Source organism: Apium graveolens, unplaced genomic scaffold (genome assembly GCF_009905375.1).
Source record: "Apium graveolens cultivar Ventura unplaced genomic scaffold, ASM990537v1 ctg3017, whole genome shotgun sequence".
Classification (NCBI taxonomy): Eukaryota; Viridiplantae; Streptophyta; class Magnoliopsida; order Apiales; family Apiaceae; genus Apium; species Apium graveolens.
This window is the reverse complement of record NW_027417903.1, coordinates 1-11,597: the sequence shown is the minus strand read 5'-3', so window position 1 is coordinate 11,597 and position 11,597 is coordinate 1.

Below are 11,597 nucleotides of genomic sequence, written 5' to 3'. Positions count from 1 at the left end.
AGTTAGAAAAGGAAAGAGAAATAATCAGGACTTGGACTAACTCTGGCAGAACAACTCAAAATTTGCTAAGTAGTGAAAATTGGAAAGAGGGCTTAGGTTATGGAGAAAATAAGAATGATAAAGGAACTGAAGAAATTAAGCCTGTTGTTAAGCAAAAGCCAAAGTTAAAACCTGTTAAGTTTGTAACTGTAAAGTCTGATAATGAGAAATCAGAAGTTAAAGAGGAATTAACTTCTGACAAACTAAAACTGGAAAAGACAGCTGAAGTAAACATAGGCTTAATGACGAAGAAGCAGCTTAAGCATAAGCTGAAAGATGTCAAGAATGCAAACAAGGTAAAATCACCTAGGAAAAATAGGAATGGAAAGGAAGGTGTGAATAAAAGCAATGATTATAAACCTGTTCCTGATGCACCTAGGAAAACATGTCATAACTGTGGAAGTTCTAACCATCTGGCTTCTTTTTGTAGGAAAAATAAGAATATTAACTCCTTACCTTCGAAATCAGGAGTTAAGAGTCAGTCAGTTAGATACAAACCATAAAATCCTTGTTTTCATTGTGGTAGTTTATGGCATTCCATTTATACTTATAAGGAATATCATAGTCTGTACTATGATTATTATCAAATAAAACCTTCTTTGAAGAAAGTTTCCATTGTTCCTTCTAGTATAAATTCTGATTCAAAGTCTGATAATGTAAATTCTGATAAGAAAAATGTTAACATAAACTCTGATGCTAAATCCGCTGTAAATGTTAACAAACTTAATAAGACCAACGGATCCAAGCAAGTCTGGGTCCTTAAAACTAATAATTAGTGGTCCTTATGATTGCAGGGCAACATGAAGAATATTCTAGTTCTGGACAGTGGATGTTCAGGTCATATGACTGGAAATAAGGCCCTGCTATCAGACTTTGTGGAGAAAGCTGGCCCAAGTGTTTCTTATGGAGATGGCAACATTGGAAAAACATTGGGATATGGCAATATCAATCTTGGGAATGTCATCATTAAAGAAGTAGCTCTGGTCTCAGGACTTAAACACAACCTTCTGAGTATAAGTCAAATCTGTGACAGAGGTTATCATGTTGATTTCTTTGAAGAACACTGTGAAATTGTGAGTAAATCTAAAGGCAAAGTTGTTCTGAAAGGATATAGACGTGGTAACATTTATGAAGCTAAGCTTTCAACAAGTGCTGATGGCTCTGCAATCTGTCTGTTAAGTAGAGCATCAATTGAAGAAAGCTGGAATTGGCATAAGAAACTCTCTCATTTAAATTTTAACAATATAAATGAACTGGTCAAGAAAGATCTTGTGAGAGGATTGCTAAACACAGTATTTGCTCCTGATGGTCTTTGTGATTCATGTCAGAAAGCCAAACAAAGAAAATCTTCATTCAAGAGCAAGACTGAATCATCAATTCTTGAGCCTTATCATCTTATACATGTTGATCTATTTGGTCCAGTAAATGTCATGTCTATTGCAATGAAGAAGTATGCGTTGGTCATAGTGGATGAGTTCACCAGATACACATGGGTGTATTTCTTGCACACAAAAAGTGAAACTACATCTATCTTGATTGATCATGTCAAACAGCTGGATAAAATGGTCAAAGATTCTGTGAAAATTCTAAGGAGTGATAATGGCACTGAGTTCAAGAATCTGATAATGGAAGAGTTCTGCAAAAGCCATGGAATAAAGCAGGAATTTTCTGCTCCTGGAACTCCACAGCAAAATGGAGTTGTTGAAAGGAAGAATAGAACTCTCATTGAAGCTGCACGTACAATGCTTGAAGAAGCAAAGCTTCCAACCTATTTCTGGGCTGAAGCTGTGCAGACTGCTTGTTTTACTCAAAATGCAACACTCATTAACAAGCATGGAAAAACACCATATGAGATGGTGAAGAAAAAGAAGCCAAATCTGAAATATTTTCATGTATTTGGATGCAAGTGTTTTGTTCTCAAGACTCATCCTGAACAGCTATCAAAGTTTGATCTAAAAGCTGATGAAGGAATCTTTGTTGGATATCCACTTTCCACAAAAGCCTTCAGAGTCTATAATTTGAGAACAAAAGTGGTCATGGAATCTATCAATGTCTCTTTTGATGACAAGAAGATCACTGGTCTTAAAGATTTCGTTGATCATGATCAGCTGAGATTTGAAAATGAAGACTCATATTCTGATACTGAAAAACCTGACAGTCTAAGTCCTGATACTACAAACTCTGACGGATTAAACTCTGATGTTATTGAAACTGTGGTGACTACGTTAAAGGAAGATGCACCTATGCAGGGGGAGCATACTCAAGATTCTACCACATCTCAAGAAACATCAGAACATGCATCTGGCTCTTCAAGTTCTGATTCGTCAAGTTCTGATAAGCCAAGTTCTGATAGTGCTGAAAATCTAAATACTGAAGAATCCAACTCAGAGAGCATAGTTTCAGGGGGAGCATCAGAAAATGAAAATGAAGATAGCATGGATCATGGGGGAGCATCCAGTTCTAGAGAAAACATTCCATCTGCAAGGAAGTGGACAAAATCACATACACCTGATTTGATAATTGGAAATCCTGATGCAGGTGTCAGAACTAGAACAGGTACTTCAAATGAGTGTCTATACAATTCTTTTCTCTCTCAGACTGAGCCAAAGAAAGTAGAAGAAGCTCTTCAAGATGCTGATTGGGTGCAAGCAATGCAGGAAGAGTTGAATGAATTTGAAAGAAACAAAGTCTGGACCCTAGTGCCAAGAACAAAATATAGATCTGTTGTTGGTACAAAGTGGGTATTCAGAAACAAAACTGAAAGTGATGGCATAATTACAAGAAACAAGGCAAGGCTGGTTGCAAAAGGATATTCTCAACAGGAGGGAATTGATTATGATGAAACATTTGCACCAGTTGCTAGGTTAGAAGCCATAAGGATATTTTTGGCTTATGCTGCTCACAAAAAGTTTACTGTCTTTCAAATGGATGTGAAAAGTGCTTTTCTCAATGGAGAATTGGAGGAAGAGGTATATGTTGAACAACCTCCAGGTTTTGTAGATACCAAACATTTAGATTATGTCTACAGGCTTGATAAAGCACTTTATGGACTTAAGCAAGCTCCTAGAGCATGGTATGAGACTTTAGCTCAGTTTCTTCTGGAAAGTGGATTCAACAGAGGGACAATAGACAAAACACTGTTCTACCTCAACCATGGAAAGGACTTACTTCTGGTCCAGATTTATGTTGATGATATCATTTTTGGATCTACAAATGATAAACTTTGCAAGAAGTTTGCCAAACTAATGCAGTCAAGATATCAGATGAGTATGATGGGGGAACTTAGCTATTTTCTGGGCCTTCAAGTCAAGCAGAATGAGGAAGGCACTTTTATTTGTCAAACCAAGTACACCAGAAACTTGCTAAAGAAATTTGGAATGCAAGATTGTTCAAGTGCATCCACTCCAATGGCCACTGCAACAAAACTGGATAAGGATACCGGTAAATCAGTAGATATTACTGACTACAGAGGTATGATTGGCTCTCTACTCTATCTAACTGCTAGTAGACCTGATATCATGTATGCTACCTGTCTTTGTGCAAGATTTCAAGCAGATCCAAGAGAACCTCACTTAACAGCTGTAAAAAGAATCTTTAAGTATCTTAAAGGAACAGCTGCTCTGGGATTATGGTATCCTAGAGAATCAGATTTTAAACTAATAGGTTACTCAGATGCAGATTTTGCAGGTTGCAAAATTGACAGGAAAAGCACAAGTGGAAGCTGCCAATTTCTTGGAGGCAGATTGGTTTCTTGGTACAGCAAGAAACAAAAGTCAATTTCCACATCAACTGCAGAAGCAGAGTATATTGCTGCAGGAAGCTGTTGTGCACAGATTCTTTGGATGAAGAATCAATTACTGGATTATGGGTTAACATATTTCAAAATCCCTATTTACTGTGATAATCAAAGTGCTATTGCTATGACAGGTAATCCAGTTCAACACTCAATGACAAAGCACATCAGCATCAGGTATCACTTCATCAGGGAACATGTGGATGAAGGTACAGTGGAATTGCATTTTGTTCCCACAGATCAACAGTTGGCAGATATCTTCACAAAACCATTATGTGAAGCTACTTTTACAAGATTAGTAAATGAACTTGGAATGGTTTCAGGTTCTTTCTTTAAATCTGCTTAGACTTGTTCTGTGTTATCAGACTTTATGCTCAGTATTTACAGAATTAATATCATTGTGTATTCTGTGCTTAATTGATAAATGTCTTTAAGTACTGACTGTTGTCTGATATATGTTTCTAAACTCTGATAAGTGATATGTTTGTTCTAGTACCTATTCAATCCTATGAGGATAACTGTGCTAGATACTGACCTAGTAATCTTCAATAAACAAATGACTCCATGGAAGAAGTAATTATTTCAATGGAAATCTTATGACACTAGCAAATTCTGATAACTGAGCTTAGTTAAGTTTACTTTGTATATCTTATTACTAAGTCACAAATTAGAATAATGCTACTCATCTGTTAAGTTCTGATACTAGTTAAACTGCTGAATGTACTAAGTGCTGATAAACCTCCCTTATCAAAAGAAAAAGCAAAAAGATTAAAGAATAAAATCAGGTACTCCTTTGAGATCTAGAGTAAAAATGTGAAAGGGACGACCCAAGTGCATTGCTGGTATTAAGTAAATATGCATTAGAAAAGCAAAATATTTTCTTGGTGACTTTTCACACTCTATGATTACTGGAGAAATACTCTAATAATAGCATAAATTCTAATAAACAGTCGTGACTCACTTACACTGAGAAGCCACTGTAAAATAGAATTTCAAAAGATGCATAAAATGAGCACAAAACAGTTGAGGTGGACTCAAGCATGAACTCATTCATCAGTAGGTTTCAGGACAATGACAGATCTTTAGCAAAATTTTAGTTTTGCCTTATTTCTAAGATATACTGAAGTGAATCAGACTTTACTCTTTGTCTGTTTTTAGCTTAATGCACACACTAATCACTCCATCTGAATGATGAAAATTTCTGTGGTGGTCTATGTTATTTTAGATAAACAGTCATTGTGTCATTTTTGCACAAATTCTAAGGACAAGTTCTAGTTACACGTTCTGATGGTTAAGTTCTGACGTTCATAACTAAGAACTTGTATGAGGATTTACTAAAATGAGCATTCCTTTTTCGAGTTAAGAAATTATGTTCTGATGACTGTTAAGTTCTGGTATAGGTCTAAGTTCTGATTTCTCAGTCTAATCCTTTACTTGGCTTATCTTTGAATGAAATTTAATAACAGTCTCAGTTTGTACTCGCATATGTTGAAGTGGAAGATTAATAGTCACTATGATTAGGATTAATGGTTTTATACTTGAACAGTCCACTGTTTCTTGTGTCTTGTGCGATCTAGACCATGATTCCTCTTTCCAATGACTGTTATTCTTTTTCAAAGTCTAGGGAGACGAGGTAGAATTAATTCTACCTGTCAGCGTTAAATATCTTTGCGTCTCTTGGCATTCTTTTGCCTATATAAACAACCACTTCACATCAGTCTTTCCATCACATTCTTCTCACACACTTATCCTCCTTCTTCTGTCAAAAACACAATGGTTCGATACAACATGTTTTTGAACACACAAACCTTCACAATGGAGCTCAGTTGTGCCGACTGGCAGCAGGAGTGGCATGTAACAGCCATTCCTGAGGAGATCTGGGACTCTGTCCCACAGGAGGTGCTGGCTCATCTTCTATTCTTCGAGATGGATTATCATCGCCATCTGGAGCGCCTGGAGGAGGAAAGGCGGGAAGCTATCCGTCAGCAAGAGCGAATCATATGACTCGCCATCTTGTTCGTCGAAGATAGGAAGAGGAAGATGACTTAATCTCGTCTTCTTCCTGTTCTTCTTCATCCTCAGCTTTGTCAGGCTTCTTAGCTAGGACTAAAGCTGTTGACGTTAGGATTAGAAGCTTAGGAAAAATCTTGTATTGATGTACTTTCTATTTCATATATGTATTGACTTGATATATTAATGAAAACTGTTTTTACTTCAAGATTTTGTCTCTGAGTTATTTTATCTTGTGTTGTTAAATCCTGCTTGATATTCTGATGGCCATTTAAATTTTGTCTTTATTTAAGTTCTGATTCTTTGTCAGCACTTATTCATCGAAATTATCTCGGTCATTTTTAACATGATTCATTTTCAGAATATTAATGTTGTAGTGAAAAATAATTCAATCAGTGCTAACGGTTTAAATTTTGAATTAAAACTGTGTCTCTTGATAAATGGAACGATTTTTCCTTGAAACAAGGCAACTGGGTAAGTAATCATTCCTGTTTTCTCGAGCCCAGTAACTATCCGTTATTACTGTATGTTTGACAGGTATCCAACGGTAACATTTTTTTTCAGAGTATAAGAACAACAGAGAGAAGATTTCTTTAATCTTTTATTTTCTTTATACTTTATCTCTCTTCTTACTTTTACTCTCTTTCTCATTCTTTCTCATATTGGTTTTTCATACAGACATTATCTCAAACACCTAACAGGCATACTTGAATCTCAATATTTTTTCACATGGCACCAAAGGATTTAATCATTGATGGAGCAAAGTTTGTTCCAAACAACTATGCTGCAATTCTTGATCATGCTGAAGCTCCATCTGAATTGCACTTTGTTCAAGATCTTCTTGCACATAGTGAGGTTGGGTACGCCTTAACTCAGCCTGAATTATTTTCAAGTCAACAAGTTCTGCGGTTCTGGAGGACTGGAGTTTTTGATGATGGTGGTAAACAAGGCACTCCCAGTATTATCTTCCAAGTGGGTGATTCATCCTATGTAGTCACTCCTGGTACAGTACGAAGAGCATTACATCTTCCAGAAGATTGTACCTTCTCTATACCAGAGGAATCAGAACTTCGGGGGTTAATGACTGATTTGGGATATGAAAAGAGTCTGACGAAACTTGGACAGTTGAAACGGGCTAATATCAGAAGAGAATGGAGTTTCTTCTTCGATTGCATCACCAAGGCTTTTGGCAACAAGTGTTCAAATTTTGATGCTATTCCCATTATGAGTCAGCACATCGGGTATGCAATTATCAATCAAACTCATTTTGATTTTGCAACTGCTTTAATTGGTTTTATTGGGGATAGGATGACAGAGGATCGAGATGTTGTTTATTTTGCTAGATTCTGTCAACTTATTTACACTTATTGTACTGATGAACCTCAGTTAGTCAGCACCCAAACCCCACCTTTTAAGGTTGCAAAAAGGTACTTTAATGATCTAGTAAATGCTGATACTAAGAAGAAAATGGTTAGATCATTACAGATTCCTAAGTCTGTAAAACAGATCCTGGTAAATGCTGATCCTGATACCTATAGATCTGTTTACTCTGATGTTCAACCACCTCCAACCACCCAAAATCCATCAACCTCAGAACCTACCTCTCATTCTACTCAACCTACCCTCAGAACTTATCTCCAATCCTATCTCTCCACTTCACAGACTGCTCAACCTTCTTCTTCAGCACCTACTGTGAAGCCTACATCCTCTAAGCCAAAGAGAACAAAGACTGTTCCTCACACACCTCAAAAGAGGAGGAGAATTACTTTGAGAGATGAATCAGATTCTGAGGATCAGATTCCTTCTTCAGAACCTGTGGTCAATGAAGCTGAGAAGGCAACTTCTCAGAAGGATTCTGCAATTGGGGGTTCTAGGCTTCTCAAGAGGCTTAGACGTATGACGGTTCCTAAAACTCCCAAGGAATCCAAATCAACAAGGAAGTACAAGAAACAGAGGGCACAAAGGCCAGTTTCAGATGATGAGGAGGAAGCAGCTAAGGAAGGGGATCAGGAATCTCTGATCTCACAAGACAAGGAATTTGCTCCAGTCACTTCTTCTCCATCAACTCCATCTCAGGAACCTGTATCTGACAAGGCTAATTCACCTTCCGTGTCTCTTGTTGATCCAGGAACAGGTGCTGAAATTGATATTCAGAACCTGGTTGTGCCTGAAATACTTTTCTTAGAAGCTCCAACAACAAATAATCCTTCCACAACACCTGTTACTGATGCTGTTCAAACTCCTGAGTTATCACTAACACCTTCTCTGCATCAAGATGCTGATGATCAGATTTTAGGTGAGCATCAGGATATGGCTGTTGATCAGAACTTAATATCAGATCAGCAATTAGAGGATGCTGAAGCCTCCATTGCTACTCACACTGTTGTCTTATCAGAAGATACTAATTCTCTAAGTTCTGATGCTGCAAATGTTGGAGATACTGGTGAGGCTGCTACAACTGTAGATGCTGATGAAGCAGGTCCTTCAGGACATACTCCTCCACTGACTCTTCCTAAGTCTGAACTGGTAAAGGAGTTTGTTATCAGGGATGCACCAGTACCTTGGAGTGAAACTCCTGTAGGTCAGGAGTGGACTAAGGAATGGAACTCAGTTTCCTGTGTTCCAAATGCTTTACATCTTGCTGAGCACTTGACTAAAGCTGATGAAATGTTACATTCTGATGATTTTAAAATCCAGCTTAGAGTCACTGCATTGAGTACTAAACATCTACAAGGTCTTCATTCTAACACTCATGCAGAGCTACACAAGATTCAGGAGAACTTTATCAAACAGGAACAAGTTTAGAAAATTGATAAGAAAAAGTTCTTCCAACCTACCATTGACAGGGTTGCTTATATTGAGAAAACTCAAGAGAAGCAACAAGCTCAGATTGATCAAATTCTGGCAAATCAAGCTTCTCAGCAATCGCAACTTACTGAAATCCAGACCTCAGTGGAACTACTTATCTCTCTTTTATTACCTGCTGATGCCAAAAAGGGGGAGAAGGTAATTAAGTCCAAATGCAAAACCAACAAGACACTGCAAGGAAAGGATGATGGAAAAGATGACCAAGGAAACTCTGGAATGGGTAGTGGTCATAGTCAAGGTAGAAGGTTTACATCAAGACAAGATAGTCACAGAACAAGTTCTGATACTGGGAAAAGAATAAGTTCTGCTGCTGGTAAAATGATAAGTTCTGATGAACTTCTAGATCTTGATGAGGAAATGTCAAGACAGTTATTTCTTCAAGAAAATCCAGGGATGGACTTGGAAAGTTTAAAGGAAGAAGAAGCCAGACTTAAATCAGAGAAAGTCACATCTAAATCTGAAGCTTCTGGTAAAAAGTTACTTCCAAAACCTAAAGGCATTGTGATCAAAGAAAGGATACATACTGAAGAAACTTTGGCTAGATCACAACCACAGATAGATCCAAGATCCAAGGGTAAAGAAAAGGTTGGTGAACCTATCAAGCCTTATGTACCTCCTGAGGAAGAAGAAATTACTGATGGAAAAGATGATCTTGCTCTGACTTCAAGAAAAGTTCTTAAAACAACCTCTGACATGGCTCAAGTTGTTCAGAGTCAAGAAATTGTAAGTTCTGATATTCAGAAGAAGCAAGTAACCTCTGACAGTGCTCAAGTTAACTTGATATCAGAAAATAGATCTAAAACACTCCTACCAGGATTCACTAAAGCAAAACAGACTCAATCTTTGAAGACTACTCCAAGTGGTTTTGAAGCAAGAGTAGTTACTGGAAAGGAAGCTAGAGATAAAACTGGATTGGGAAGTGCTGATGAAAGAAGAGTACACAACACTACCGATGATCCAACTTCCTTGAGTGAACCAGGTATTGGAGCAACTCCTGAGAGATTGAATCAACTAGAATCTGTACAGATGGTTTACCATACCTACTTGAAAGAATACATCATGTTGTATTTCATGACAGATGGTAGGGTTTATCATATAAGACAAAATGCCATTCCTTTGAAGTATTTTGAAGAATTGGAGCATGTACTTTTCTTACTTCAAGTGGATGACAGAATAACAGAGACTGCTGCAAACTACTTAAAAGAACAGATTCAGAGACAGAAAAGGCTTTATTCTGTTAAGTCTGACAGCAGATATGTTCCAAAGTACAGAGATCACAATGGGGATATTGTTGATATGAAGCCTAATACTGCACAGATCAGAACGTATCTTGGTATTAAGGGACTTGAATTCAATCTTGAATCTGACAAAGCTTATGTCATAAGACTAGACCAGGAGTTAAGGAAAACAAAGATTAATGATCTCAGAGCTGCAATCTTTCAAACTGGTGAAGATACTGCAGAGCTTAAAGGTGTTAAAAGGAGAATGATTGATGAACTAAGATATGCTGAGAAATGTTTGTTGAAGAACTATCTCAGAACAACTCCTGACATCAGAGAGATCAGAAGTTGATGAAGCCAAGTCGAAGATCTACAACTGCTTAAATTCTGATATTTATGCAGATTGAAGTTGTTATCAGAAGTTGAAATTGGTAAACTTTAAGGACTGTAAGTTGTAGTTATCTAGTCTATTTCTCATGCATTTGTACTTAATGTTTTTGACATCATCAAATATCTGTTTAACTTGTATATTTTGTTAATTTACAAGTTGGGGGAGATTGTTAGATATATTTGATAATGTCATGGCTAATATGTCTTATGTTTAGCTTTCAGATCTTGTGTGAACAGGATAGATCAGTACTTAACTGTTGATCAGTACTTATACTGGAAGTCAGGACTTAAGGATATCAGTACTTATATTATCAGGAGATAATCATCAGAAGATAGATATCAGAACTTAAGTGCTGAAGGACGATCAGATAAGGACAGTAGCTGATTAAAGGAAAGAGGATAGAGATAAAACATAAGAAGAGATATGCATGAAGAAGGAATTCCGTGAAGAATGGAATACTTGGAATAGAAGATATCTGATTGATATATTTTAGGAAGCAGAATTATATTCCATATCAATTAGCGATTATCTTGTAACTGTGTAGTATATAAACACAGGCATAGGGTTTACACTATAAGTGTTATCATTATCGAAGTTATTATTATATATAACCCTAGCAGCTCTCGTGATATTGTTCATCACTGAGAGGTAACAGTTCCATATTGTAACAGAGTTTATTATTTCAATAAAGTTTGTTTTCTGTTACTCAAGTTCTTTAAGTTCGATTTGAGTGTACTATACACTGTATTCACCCCCTCTACAGTGTGTGTGTGACCTAACATATCGATATCCTTGGAACGTGAAGAAGTGTCTAGAAGTGGGTGATGATTCAACAGAAGAGTTCAAATTGAAGTTAAATATTAAGACTTAACAATACCTTCTCTTTCTATAACTTCTTTTGATCTCTCTCAAAAAGAGGTATCTGTTAGAGGATATATTCCCCAACATTCCTTTAATCATTTTGTGCCAAATTTTGTTCTCTGGATTCATTCTCTCCAGAAATATCAACTTTGAAATCTTTTATGTTTTATTCATTTGATTTTGGATTCCTTTGATGTTCTTTTATTCTGATTGAGATGAACAACCATAACTATAGGGGATACAAGGTATACCTGTCTGTGTGATAGGAGTTGGATGGGACGCCATCACTTGTGTGGTGTTATGACTACAAGAAGGTTAACAACCTTAGTAGTGTCTTAATTTGGACACACAATACCAAGTTCATTGATCATATTGATCTCTCAGTTATTCTTTATTTCAACCAATACTTTTTTCA